This window comes from Cricetulus griseus, chromosome 5, assembly GCF_003668045.3.
Source record: "Cricetulus griseus strain 17A/GY chromosome 5, alternate assembly CriGri-PICRH-1.0, whole genome shotgun sequence".
Taxonomy (NCBI): Eukaryota; Metazoa; Chordata; class Mammalia; order Rodentia; family Cricetidae; genus Cricetulus; species Cricetulus griseus.
In genome coordinates this window covers 184,899,944-184,912,983 of record NC_048598.1, presented here as the reverse complement: position 1 = coordinate 184,912,983, position 13,040 = coordinate 184,899,944, and the positions used below count along the sequence as shown (strand labels likewise).

Below are 13,040 nucleotides of genomic sequence, written 5' to 3'. Positions count from 1 at the left end.
TGTGATGGGCTGCACAGCTGGGTGATGATGTTGTCCTCAGAATCAAGAGTAGGGCAGACTGTGTGTGGTCTGCCTCTCATTGTGTCAGCCTCAGGTTGACTCCTCAGCTCTATCATGCCAGAACACAAGCCCACTACCTTACAGAGAAAGCCTGTCTGCAGCACCCCCCACCCAATTTGCATGGTACACAATGTGTGTCACCAGGAAGAGAAAGTCTCAATATTTCTTCCCTTCTCTACCTTCTATCAAACAGAGTGGTGACTGAAGCTTTGTTGGAAGTTGTCTGAGATGGAGATTTCCCAGGATGCCATGGTGTCAATCCAGAGCCCATGGTTGCTGACTGCTCCAGCATTGACCTCCAATCAGCACCTGAAGACAGGTAAGGAGGGCCTATTGTAAATCCCCATAGTTACTCATTGTTCTGACATAGTGACCTTTCCACTGGCTGGAAGAGCAGGTGGTGAGGTGTCCCAGATCAGAGTAGCATCCTGTAGTGTGAGGCCTCCCGACTGCCCCACACTAACCAGAGTGAGCCAATCCCGAAGGCTCCAGAAAGAGCAGCCCAACTGGGGACCAATGATGAGATCTGGTGGCATCTGAGTGTATCTCCATGAGAGCCATGATAACAGATATCTGAGGTCAGGTGAAGAGAAATCTCCTCTGTGCAAAAGTTGGTGCTCTGTGAATTACTGAGGCCAGGGAAAGCAACCAGGACCAAACCTGGGAAGCCGACTAATGTCAGGTCCCCAGGGAAACATGGCTGACAACTAGGCTAATTGGGCAAAGTGGGTGGGAATGCCCCAAATTGCTCAGGGGATATAAACACAGTCCTCAATTTCAATAGGACATGGGGATGGATGAACTTGGTATACTGACATGAAGCAGCCCAGCCATTTTTCCTTGAAAATGACATGAACTTAGGGTTCCCCTTGAAGAGAACAGACAGTAGATGCCTAGGTGATGCTCATGCGATGAGTGATGGCCTACAGAGTGTTAAACTTGTCTCTCCATTCTCTGTTCAGTTCCTCTCAGAGATTGTGCTACCAGCATGGTGAAAACGAGAACACAACAGCTCCTTTGGATGCTATGAGAGCCTTGAGCTGGGTCGATTGAGAAGACTCCTACCTATCCCCCTAGTGGACCTCATTTGAGGTATGTGTCTTATTGTTAATGAGCTTTTAGATCAGTAGGACAAGAAAATATTTACTTCGGCCTAGCTTGAAAGGGACCTAGTAGGGATAAAACACTGAAGAGCCGCCCATTTATCATCAGAGCATTGCCCAAAGAGTCTAGTAAGCGCAGCCCTGCAGCAGCAGGTCAGGGAGAGAGGAGGGCCCATCCACGACCAATGATGAGATCTGGTGGCGTTTGAGTGATACTCGATGAACGCCTGGTATCCAGAAATCTGAGGTCATTCCCGATGAGTGCCAAGCTGTGGATGGAGGCCCATAGGCATATGTCCGTCCCTTGTGGACCTGTGTGATGGGCTGCACAGCTGGGTGATGATGTTGTCCTCAGAATCAAGAGTAGGGCAGACTGTGTGTGGTCTGCCTCTCATTGTGTCAGCCTCAGGTTGACTCCTCAGCTCTATCATGCTAGAACACAAGCCCACTACCTTATAGAGAAAGCCTGTCTGCAGCACCCCCCACCCAATTTGCATGGTACACAATGTGGGTCACCAGGAAGAGAAAGTCTCAATATTTCTTCCCTTCTCTACCTTCTATCAAACAGAGAGGTGACTGAGGCTTTGTTGGAAGTTCACTGAGATGGAGATTTCCCAGGATGCCATGGTGTCAATCCAGAGCCCATGGCTGCTAACAGCTGCAGCATTGACCTCCAATCAGCACCTGAAGACAGGTAAGGAGGGTCTATTGCAAACCCCCATATTACTCATTTGCAGAACATAGTGAACTTTCCACGGGCTGGAAGAGCAGGTCGTGAGGTGTCCCAGATCTGAGTAGCCTCCTGTAGTGTGTGGCCTCCCGACGGCCCCACACTAACCAGAGAGTGAGCCAATCCCGAAGGCTCCAGAGAGAGCAGCCCAACTGGGGACCGATGATGAGATCTGGTGGCATCTGAGTGTTTCTCCATGAGAGCCATGATAACAGATATCTGAGGTCAGGCGAAGAGAAATCTCCTCTGTGCAAAAGTTGGTGCTCTGGGAATTATGGAGGCCAGGGAAAGTAACCAGGACCAAACCTGGGAAGCCGACTAATGTCAGGTCCCCAGGGAAACATGGCTGACAACTAGGCAAAGTGGTGCAAAGTGGGTGGGAATGCCCCAAATTGCTCAGGGGATAAAACCACAGTCCTCAATTTCAACAGGACATGGGGATGGATATACTTGGTATACTGACATGAAGCAGCCCAGCCATTTTTCCTTGAAAATGACATGAACTTAGGGTTCCCCTTGAAGAGAACAGACAGTAGATGCCTAGGTGATGCTCATGCGATGAGTGATGGCCTACAGAGTATTAACCTTGTGTCTCCATTCTCTATTCAGTTCCTCTCAGAGATTGTGCAACAGCATTGTGAAAACGAGAAGACAACAGCTCCTTTGGATGCCATGAGAGCCCAGAGTATGGTAGAATGAGAAGACTCCTACCTATCCCCCTAGTGGACCACATTTGAGGTACGTGTCTTATTGTTAATGAGCTTTTAGATCAGTAGAACCCAGAAAGTATTTACTTCGGCCTAGCTTGAAAGGGAACCTAGTAGGGATAAAACACAGAAGAGCTGCCTATGTATGATCAGAGAATTGCCCAAAGGGTCCAGGAAGCACAGCCTTGCAGCAGCAGGTCAGGGAGAGAGGGGGGCCCATCCACGACCAATGATGAGATCTGGTGGCATTTGAGTGATACTCGATGAATGCCTAGTATCCAGTAATCTGAGGTCATTCCCGATGAGTGCCAAGCTGTGGATGGAGGCCCATAGGCATATGTCCGTCCCTTGTGGACCTGTGTGATGGGCTGCACAGCTGGGTGATGATGTTGTCCTCAGAATCAAGAGTAGGGCAGACTGTGTGTGGTCTGCCTCACATTGTGTCAGCCTCAGGTTGACTCCTCAGCTCTATCATGCCAGAACACAAGCCCACTACCTTACAGAGAAAGCCTGTCTGCAGCACCCCCCACCCAATTTGCATGGTACACAATGTGGGTCACCAGGAATAGAAAGTCTCAATATTTCTTCCCTTCTCTACCTTCTATCAAACAGAGTGGTGACTGAAGCTTTGTTGGAAGTTGTCTGAGATGGAAATTTCCCAGGATGCCATGGTGTCAATCCAGAGCCCATGGTTGCTGACTGCTCCAGCATTGACCTCCAATCAGCACCTGAAGTCAGGTAAGGAGGGCCTATTGCAAATCCCCATAGTTACTCATTGTTCTGACATAGTGACCTTTCCACTGGCTGGAAGAGCAGGTGGTGAGGTGTCCCAGATCAGAGTAGCATCCTGTAGTGTGAGGCCTCCCGACTGCCCCACACTAACCAGAGTGAGCCAATCCCGAAGGCTCCAGAAAGAGCAGCCCAACTGGGGACCGATGATGAGATCTGGTGGCATCTGAGTGTATCTCCATGAGAGCCATGATAACAGATATCTGAGGTCCGGCGAAGAGAAATATCCTCTGTGCAAAAGTTGGTGCTCTGGGAATTACGGAGACCAGGGAAAGTAACCAGGACCAAACCTGGGAAGCCGACTAATGTCAGGTCCCCAGGGAAACATGGCTGACAACTAGGCAAATTGGGCAAAGTGGGTGGGAATGCCCCAAATTGCTCAGGGGATACAAACACATTCCTCAATTTCAATAGGACATGGGAATGACATGAAGCAGCCCAGCCTTTTTTCCTTGAAAATGACATGAACTTAGGGTTCCCCTTGAAGAGAACAGACAGTAGATGCCTAGGTGATGCCGGGGCAATGAGTGATGGCCTACAGAGTATTAACCTTGTCTCTCCATTCTCTGTTCAGGTCCCCTCAGAGAATGAGCCCACCTGAATGATGGTGCTACCAGCATGCTGAACTCGAGAACATAACAGCTCCTTTGGATGCTATGAGAGCTTAGAGCTGGGTGGAATTAGAAGACTCCTATCTAACCCTTAATGGACCCCAATTGAGGTATGTGTCTTATTGTTAATGAGCTTTTAGATCAGTAGGACAAGAAAGTATTTACTTTGGCCTAGCTTGAAAGTTGACCTAGTAGGTATAAAACACTGAAGAGCCGCCCATTTATCATCAGAGCATTGCCCAAAGGGTCTAGTAAGTGCAGCCCTGCAGCAGCAGGTCAGGGAGAGAGGGGGGCCCATCCACGACCAATGATGAGATCTGGTGGCGTTTGAGTGATACTCGATGAACGCCTGGTATTCAGAAATCTGAGGTCATTCCCGATGAGTGCCAAGCTGTGGATGGAGGCCCATAGGCATATGTCTGTCCCTTGTGGACCTGTGTGATGGGCTGCACAGCTGGTTGATGACAGTCTCCTCAGAAAACAAGGGTTGGGCTGACTGTGTGTGGTCTGCCTCTTATTGTGTCAGCCTCAGGTTGACTCCTCAGCTATATCATGCCAGAATACACAGTACTTTAGAGAGAAAGCTTCTCTGAAGGACTCCCTAACCCCTTGCATGATACACAGTCTGTGTCACCAGGAAAAGGAAGTCTCAATAGTTCTTCCCTTCTCTACCTTATACCCAACAGAGTGGTGACTGATGCTTTGTTGGAAGTGTGCTAAGATGGAGATTTCCCAGGATGCCATGATGTGAGTCCAGATCCCATATGGGCTGACTGCCAATGAACTGGTGACCTATGGTGTGTATGCTATACCTCTCGTGTCTGCCTTGTAATTCTAAGTTTTCCATTGATCTCCTTAACAAATTTCTTGTAATTTTGGACCTGTGAGATCTTTTTTGCTTTTTTGTTCGTTTATTTTTTTGTTTTTGGCCTCTCATCTGTTTTACACAATGCCAACCTTCTTATACCTGTGGATTTTGGATGGCAGTCTTTCAGATGCCCTGCAGAATGTTGGCTTCCATGTTGTCAATCAGTGTAAAGTTAACATAACTTCACTCATTTGGGTACATACACACTTTTCCTCATAGTGAACCCCTGCTTGTTTCTGTCATGGTTTTGTATGTTTTGGCTGTGCATAGCATGTCTTCTCAATTTTTCCTTCCCTCTTTCTGCTTTATCATTCAGAAAACCTGACTGACTTACTGCTGTTTTCAGAGACATTTCAGTCATTAAGACTTTTCTCTGATGCCACTTCAATACCCCGAGGATACCCAATTCCTTCTCACACTTTGCACAGGTGTTGGGAAAGATCTCATAGTAACATTATGTCTTCATTCCTATTCAGCAATTATAGCATTAATAACATAATTATAATTTTTACATTGGAAAACAAAGGCTCTAATCCAACTTTCACATACCTTTGTATTCTTTTCTATTGCTTATTAATGTTACCATGTCTGTTAGATTTGTTTTTTTTTTCTAGTAAATTACAAGCCATCTAATGTTAATACCTAGTTTTCTTTTCTTTGGCTCTCACATTTTCATCCATATTCTTGTATTTATTTCTCTTTTCTGTTTTAGAAAATCACTCATCCCAATTGCGGGGCCACACCATGTTTTTCTACCCTTCTCAATGCAGTTTTACAAATACTCAAGTAAACTTTTTTATCCACCCTTCCCTAGAAATTGCCAAAATGTGGTCACCAGTAACACTATTTCAGTTATATGTTTTCAATATTCCCATGTGAGTGGGTCTATCCTGTTCTCATTTTTCTGTCTGTCATTTATTCACATTAGTATATTTATATCTGTTTTTTTTGTTGTTGTTGAAAGTAATATAATACTGTTCCATCCAGTCTTTTTAGTGGATAAATCCCATTTTCCATAGTGTTTTCAGCCACTGCTTGTAAAGTATCCCATCATAATAGCAGTGTAAAACTAGTCATTTGCATAAAAAGACAATATTTTTATTTGGACATTTCCCAAAATAAGACATCCAACTCCCAATCACCAAATTTATTATTTATATCCACATTTCATCCTTATACTTATGTTTTTGTATTAATATTCTAATACACTACTGATCATTAGGCTCTTCTAAATTTCAAATCACAGACACATAGTGCCTTAACCTGCTTAGAATATCAGTCATAAAGTTGACAAAGCATAACATAAACTCCTGAGAGACACTTTTACAGCCCACATTCTGCAAACAGTTCATGATGCTCAAAATCAAAACAAAGTTCTTATGAACCACCACATCTGCTACTGTGTAAACTACAAGGAAAATACACTTCTGTCCAAGAGCCGTGCATGTCCACGTGGACCACGCCATTTGCCGCAAAGTCCTTACCACCCTATATTTATGCACGATGAGAGTACCTGAGTCTCCTTTTACATGGAGCCTTCCTCACTCTTTTCTTCTTTCATTAAGAAAATATATGCAGTACACCTTACAGCCACAGTTTTTGCCCTGAGTCTTTGGACATAATTAAGTTTGCTTGTTTTATTAAGACATAAATTATATTACTTAGTTACAAAGTAGATATATAACTCTCTACATCTGAGTAGAAAACTGTGGTTGTTGTCTGCTTTTAAAAATCATGTCATCTTTTTGTTTGCTTCCTTCCAGTGGGTTTGTGTGAGCTGACAGCAGAATCCTGTGTTTATTAAGTGAATCTAGCTAAGTTTGTGTGGCATCCATAGGTCTTGTCCATGTTTTGGTAAACATCACTTTATTTTTACAATTCATCCTATAGATGCACTTTCACGTTGTCATTTGGGATGAGGATGGACTTGTAGACCAAGCATGTATGATGTCTGAGCATGGTTATTAGGGTATTGTACATGTTGATATTAGCATATACATGTCAGAGAGCTGTGTTCCTGTGGAATGTCTGTGTATTGCGGGCCTTGCTAGTGAACTATTGGCTTATTCAGTAAACAGTGTTGATGAGGAGGTGAGAACAATCCTTTCCTGGACCAATGATGACAGTTACCAAGGTTTGAGAAAGATGATGAATAATATCTGTCTGAAACTCTAAGGTCCAGCATGAAAGATAAGTAGATAAGCAAAGATCCTTGAAAGAGAGTGCCATTTTTTATCTTGTGCTCTCCCCTTTACTCCTCAGAACGGGTGCTCCTGAGGTGATTCCTGCATTGTTCCTGGCACAATGTGAGTTCATGTCCTTGTGTTTTATGTGGTGTGTTGAACGTTACCTACTTCATAGTTGAGAAGTATCTAACATGGGGCTAGTGAGATGGTTCAGGGGATGAAGGCACTTGCTGCAAAATCTGTTGACCTGAGTTTGTGCCCCAGTACCCACATGGTGGAAAGAGAGATCAGATTCCCAGATGTTCAACTCTGACCTCTATACCTGTGTCCTTGGACTGTACACTCATAAACACAAAGCAATACACTCAATAAAAATGATGTTTTAACTATGGTTGCATTAAGCCAAGTATCACCAATGAGGGCATTCAATTGGCCTTTCTTCATAAACTCAGGCTCCTCAGTGAGTTGAACTCAGAGTGACTTTTAGTCTGCTCAGTGTTTGGGGGCATAAGAAAGCTTCCATTTTTACTAGTGAGTTAATGATTAAGTCAAGAACCCAAATGGGAGTGAGTAGAGAGGTAATTAGAGTCTGGCTGGATTGAGATTAACGCAGGTAGTATGAGTCCAGGACAGACACATGCCTGTCTCTGGGTCCATCCTGCAGCCCGTAAGCTCTTTGTGTTCATCTCTTTCAGATCATTCTTTTAACTCCTTAAATATCCAATAAATACAGAAAGGAGTGAAGATAAGTGGGTGAAACATTATTCAGTTATAACACAAGAGTCGAGGCCAAAAGCAAGCAAACAAACAAAAAACACCTTAGTACATTGAAAATGCATAATCCAAAGAGAAGGAAGTAGCATACAACTGTTTTTGTGTTCAGTGGACATAGTGTCAGTAACAGATAATATCTATTTTCTAAGCTAGCTAGAAGTTGAGCAATACTCATTTTACAAGACAATAGTTTAAATATTTTAAAATTATGGTGACTTGCACGATTGGTTCAGATGACAGATAATCATAAAGGACAAAGTGAGAAATGAGGCATTTTAACAAAAAGCCCCAAACTCTGTTTGTGCATACTTCTCAGAGTGGATACTATTGAGTGACTGGCACGTTTGTCCATGGCCAGCAGCACTGGCTCGCACCTTATTACAGAGTCCGGGACAGGAATGAATTCCAATGTTCTCACCTCTGCTGCCCTTTCTATAAGTATTTCATTATCCTAACTGCCTCTCCTCTCCCCTCCGCTCAGGATGAACCATGTAATTAGAGGATCCACCAAGGGTCAAGGGCTCCATTTATACCCTGTGGAGGAGAACAAGATCAGTGTGAGTTACAACAATCTCAGTGTTTTGGTTTGAGTGATTTAATATAGTTCTTAAACAGGGTACATTGTAATTAGTGATGGTTTAATATAGTGTTAGCAATGGCTATCTGAATACCATTGGCAGATATGGGGACTACATAAAATTGTTCATTCTTAATGCAAATATGATAACTAGTGTATAATTTTGATATACTGGATATATTAGAGAGAATCTATGTACAGATTAGGATTAATTGGACTCCTAGACTTATTTTTTTGTGTGTGAGTGGGGGTTACTAATTATAGAACTTATAATTAAGTAATTAATAGGCAAAGTAGAAATAATTAGAGGAAAGGAGAAGTAATCTTGGCTTAATGATGACATCATCATCATTTGAATCATTTGGCTAGTGGCATTTGAACCATCCATGATGACTATACGTCTGAAACGCCAAGATTCAACACAGAAGGTACATGGTTACACAAAGATTGAGGGCAGCATTGTCATTGTTTTGTCCTCTGCTTCTCTCTGTGTTCCTTAGAATAAACTCTTCCAGGGGGATCTGGTCTTCAGTGGCTGCCTGCTCATCGTTTGCTTGGGATGGTGTGAGATCTGGTCAACATTCTTGTCATTGCTTTGATGGTTTTCGGAAGGTTAGTCACTGTGTTTCTAAGATGTGAAATACACTCACACTAGGTCGAATGTAAAAAGAACATCCATGGAGTTCGTATAAAATAGTGTATCAGAGTATGCTTAGTGTTCACATGAGGTTAGTTATTGAAGGAGACGCATGTATGTTCCCCATGGAGAAATGGATGGAGGAAAATAGGACCAGTCTTGGATTGATGATGACCACGATGGCATCTATGAGTTACAAATAGTGACTGTGCCTCAGAGGTTCATCACAAAGTCCTGTTGTCAACAGCGGAGGTGGGGGTGACAACAGTAGAGGTGGGGTGACTTCTATCCTCATGTACATGCATTTCTTGATGTTTTTATAATCAGATCAGTCTAAGAATCAATAAATATACAAATAAAAGTGAATAAGTGTGGTCCGGTTATAAAAATACACAATGAATAAGAAATACACAATGAATACACAATGAATGAAATACACAATGAATAAGAAATACTTTTTAGATCAAATAGTAATCTTACACATGTTCTTGAGCAAATGGTTCAAGTTACAATATAAAGCATAACTTTATGAATACCCACACCCTTGTTAGGCTTGCCATTATTTATTTAAGAGTCAGTTAAATAGATATTCTTCTCTTATAAATGATTACCTAAGGTTGAGTAGGGGAAGGTCGGAGGTTAATAGCGATGTCTTAATTTTGTCTTTATCTCTTCTGCTTTGCATTCTTTATGACTTTGCTGACTTGAGGATACCTCTATGGCTGAGAGCTCTGCTGACATCATCGGTGAGGCTGGGCAAAGTGCTGTGAGTAGTGGCCAGGATTCTTTCTTCAGGCTTGGTGGTTTGCTTAGCAGAACTCAATATGTGACTGAAAAATATAGCATGGCACCAAGGATGGCCAGTTCATACCAATGAGAGCATCAGAAGTGAATGGAAGTTGTCAATTATTTATGAAACACAGAGGATAAGTAATTAAGGTTAGAACAATTCCACAGGGATTGGGAATAAGAAAGAATTTGTAGGGTTATTTGGAAAATAGATACCCAAATTATTATTATTATTATTATTATTATTATTATTATTAATATTATTATGTTAAACTAACAAACAAACAATAAAGGAGTAGTGATTAGAAAAAGAAAGAAGCGATCATGATTGATGATGATCCCTGGTGGCATGTGAGTCACATGGATCAGTACTTTTCTGGAACTCTGAGATCTGCTAAAGAAGAAATACAATCTATTCCCTTCATTTCAAGTGCTCCTTTAGGACTGTAGAATATATTCATTTTCTCTGATGTTATAAATTCCATTCTGTTTTTTATAATTGTGTCAATGTGAGGATAAATCAGGCTCATAAATAAGTAGAAATAAAAAGTATTGACTAATTCTCAAATATGAGATCCAAGAAATAGATCAGTATGTACAGAACACATGATGCCACCTTTAAAAAATGTGGTTTTTTTTTTTTTGCTCATGATGATGTTAATAGTATAAATTACAGACAATGCCCACATTCAGAGCAAGTGTAAAATTTCATCTTTTTCAGAGATAAGATTAAATGTATTCCTGAAATGGTTGTCAAAATGGCCAATGGGAGGTGAAAAGTATAGGTTATTACTAGGAAAGTTAAAAAAAAAGTCCAATTATTTTTGTGATTTTTCTCTGCTCAGTAGTCCCAAGAATGGACATACTGTGTGATTGGAGCATCTTCCATGGCTGGAGGCACTGTCTGCACTGCACTGAGGAGTGATCCTCCAGGGTTAGCTTGCTTTGAATAATTTGCTTAAGAAAATCCAAGCATAGTGGCACATGCCTTTAATTCAACATTCCAAAGGCAGTGCCAGTGGATCTCTCGAACTCAAAGCCAACCTGGTCCATAAAGCCAATTCCAAGACAGATAGACCTACACAGAAAAACCCTGTCTTGAAACCACCCTCCCCCCAAAAGAACTTGAAATACGTTGTTTAAAAGTACATGATTAGTGATTACCAACTGTATCCCACTGATTGATCAGGGATGGATATTAAGTCTTCTATTGATTATACATTCATGAATACCTGAATGAATTACTATTAATATAAGACTGTTCTCAATACCGACTAGGAATATCAAGTATATTCTTGACATTTCTGAGTCATGGAACTTAACATTTATTTCTGACATATCAGCGCATTAATGAATAGACAAGATTTAAATCAGTGAGACAGATGGTCAAGCTTGAATCGATGTTGACTGCTGATAAAACGTGAGTTAGTATGATGAATGCATTTATACGTTCTGAGGTCCGTTACCAAGGTTCCATAGCCCATTGTCTATGTTTGACATGGTCACATATCTAGATAGTAGGAATATACAATGTAGTTCTTAGTGATCTTTGGATTTATATGTTTTCATGATGCGTCAATGTGGGTATGAATATGTACATATATATAAACAAAAACAATGAGTATAGTTGGGCATTGTCCAATCATAAAACTATGTGTTAAGTTTGGAGAATTGTTAATATACAATGAAATTAGCAAAATCCAAAGAGAAAGTCACTACTCTCACCTCTGTGGCTAATGTTATAATATATATCAAAATTTAAAATGTATGATGAAGCAAAAATATACCATTAGTAGATTTTTGAAGCCAGTATGTGCTTACATACCTACCACCACTTTGGCTATGATGACACCAACAATATAAATTATAGAAGTTTTCTACGTCTAGGCTAAAGGGAAGATCAAAATTCTTCATTTTTTTCTATAGAAAATTAAATAACTCTCAATTAATGATTGTTAAACAATGATTGATAACAAAAGCTAGAAAGCAATGCTTGGTTGAGAGGAAAACTTGCATTTTCTTTTGTCATGGCTTCTGTTCTTTGCCTCTTAGTGTACGAGAATGGAAGGCAAGTTCCTTATTCACACCTGGAGGCCAAGGTAAGAATTAAACAAAAATTCTTATTGTAAATTATGCATTTATTAAAGATGTATTCAAATATGATATTTATATCATAATATTGTTCTTTGTCATTATCATCAGCATACATGTGCAGGCCGGTAGCTAGAGTGAAATGGACAGGAGGCACTCCACTGTCAGACACACGTATGAAAAGCTGAGCAGTGTGATAGTGAGACACACGTATGAGAAAAAGCTGATAACTGAGCATAGCAAGGGCAATTACCCAATGCGAGTCTCTTGCTTTTTCTGTGAGCCATACTACTTAAAAGTTGCCAATGGTGAATTAGTGAGTTAATAACTAAATAAGGAGCAATAAAAAGAGACCAGTGTTCTTCCTGGCTTTATCGGGACTCTCTCTGTCATCTGAAAGACAAATGGGTACATGTCTGGAGCTGAGGTCCACCATAGAAGAAACACACCCACCCCTTGAAGTTACAGTGTAAACAGAGATCAGGAAATTATAAATTATAAATTTATATAAATATATATAAAAAATTATATAGATTTCATTTTTCCTTTCGTTAAAAATGCATTTTCAAGCTAATACTACAGGTAGTTCAAGGAAGGAGCCAGTAACCAAATAGATAACAATGAATAGAAATAAGCCCTTTTCAAGTATAAGAGTATGTTGCAAGTCAAGCAGACATTTCTCTGTACTGAAAACACTGTTCTGCACCAGGTAGGAGACCAACAACAGAATCTGTGTCTGTGGCATGGCTGATACTGTTTGTTTATACAAGAGAAATCAAATCAAAGACATCCCACATTGTTTAAGTGACTGACTAATGAAGGTTTGAATACAAAACCACTGCAAATGAGCCCTCATTCTTGCCAATGTCCTTCTCTGTCTGTATCCCTGAAAGAACACAGCTGTGTGGAGCCAGTCTCTCCGGTCAGGTCTGTGGGTGTGTCTATGTGCTATGTGTATGGAGGGCCCTGTGAATAGTGACAGTTGAAATCATTTTCTTGATTTTTTACAAAAGCCATTCACACATAAAGAAGTTTTAAAGTGTGACTTAGAATTATTTAGAAGATACTTTGACCCAATTGTGAAAATGGGCTTAATAGAAAACATTATTACACTGACT

The 13,040-nt window shown here is 41.1% G+C and overlaps 8 non-coding genes and 1 pseudogene across 8 annotated transcripts; all 9 read left to right on the top strand.

Moving 5' to 3' along the window:
• The first annotated feature begins 569 nt into the window (after positions 1-569).
• Positions 570-644, top strand: LOC113835747. The gene has a single exon (XR_003485441.1). It is a non-coding gene; the product is annotated as a small nucleolar RNA SNORD113/SNORD114 family (small nucleolar RNA).
• Positions 645-1,341: 697 nt separating this feature from the next.
• LOC113835780 lies at positions 1,342-1,416 on the top strand. The gene has a single exon (XR_003485479.1). It is a non-coding gene; the product is annotated as a small nucleolar RNA SNORD113/SNORD114 family (small nucleolar RNA).
• Positions 1,417-2,048: 632 nt separating this feature from the next.
• On the top strand, positions 2,049-2,123 carry LOC113835746. The gene has a single exon (XR_003485439.1). It is a non-coding gene; the product is annotated as a small nucleolar RNA SNORD113/SNORD114 family (small nucleolar RNA).
• A 699-nt stretch (positions 2,124-2,822) lies between these two features.
• Positions 2,823-2,897, top strand: LOC113835782. The gene has a single exon (XR_003485482.1). It is a non-coding gene; the product is annotated as a small nucleolar RNA SNORD113/SNORD114 family (small nucleolar RNA).
• A 631-nt stretch (positions 2,898-3,528) lies between these two features.
• On the top strand, positions 3,529-3,603 carry LOC113835741. The gene has a single exon (XR_003485432.1). It is a non-coding gene; the product is annotated as a small nucleolar RNA SNORD113/SNORD114 family (small nucleolar RNA).
• Positions 3,604-4,300: 697 nt separating this feature from the next.
• LOC113835781 lies at positions 4,301-4,375 on the top strand. Its single transcript, XR_003485480.1, has one exon. It is a non-coding gene; the product is annotated as a small nucleolar RNA SNORD113/SNORD114 family (small nucleolar RNA).
• Positions 4,376-6,977: 2,602 nt separating this feature from the next.
• On the top strand, positions 6,978-7,050 carry LOC113835737. Its single transcript, XR_003485422.1, has one exon. It is a non-coding gene; the product is annotated as a small nucleolar RNA SNORD113/SNORD114 family (small nucleolar RNA).
• Positions 7,051-8,731: 1,681 nt separating this feature from the next.
• On the top strand, positions 8,732-8,825 carry LOC113835757 (annotated as a pseudogene).
• A 1,330-nt stretch (positions 8,826-10,155) lies between these two features.
• Positions 10,156-10,226, top strand: LOC113835738. The gene has a single exon (XR_003485424.1). It is a non-coding gene; the product is annotated as a small nucleolar RNA SNORD113/SNORD114 family (small nucleolar RNA).
• The last annotated feature ends 2,814 nt before the right edge of the window (positions 10,227-13,040 follow it).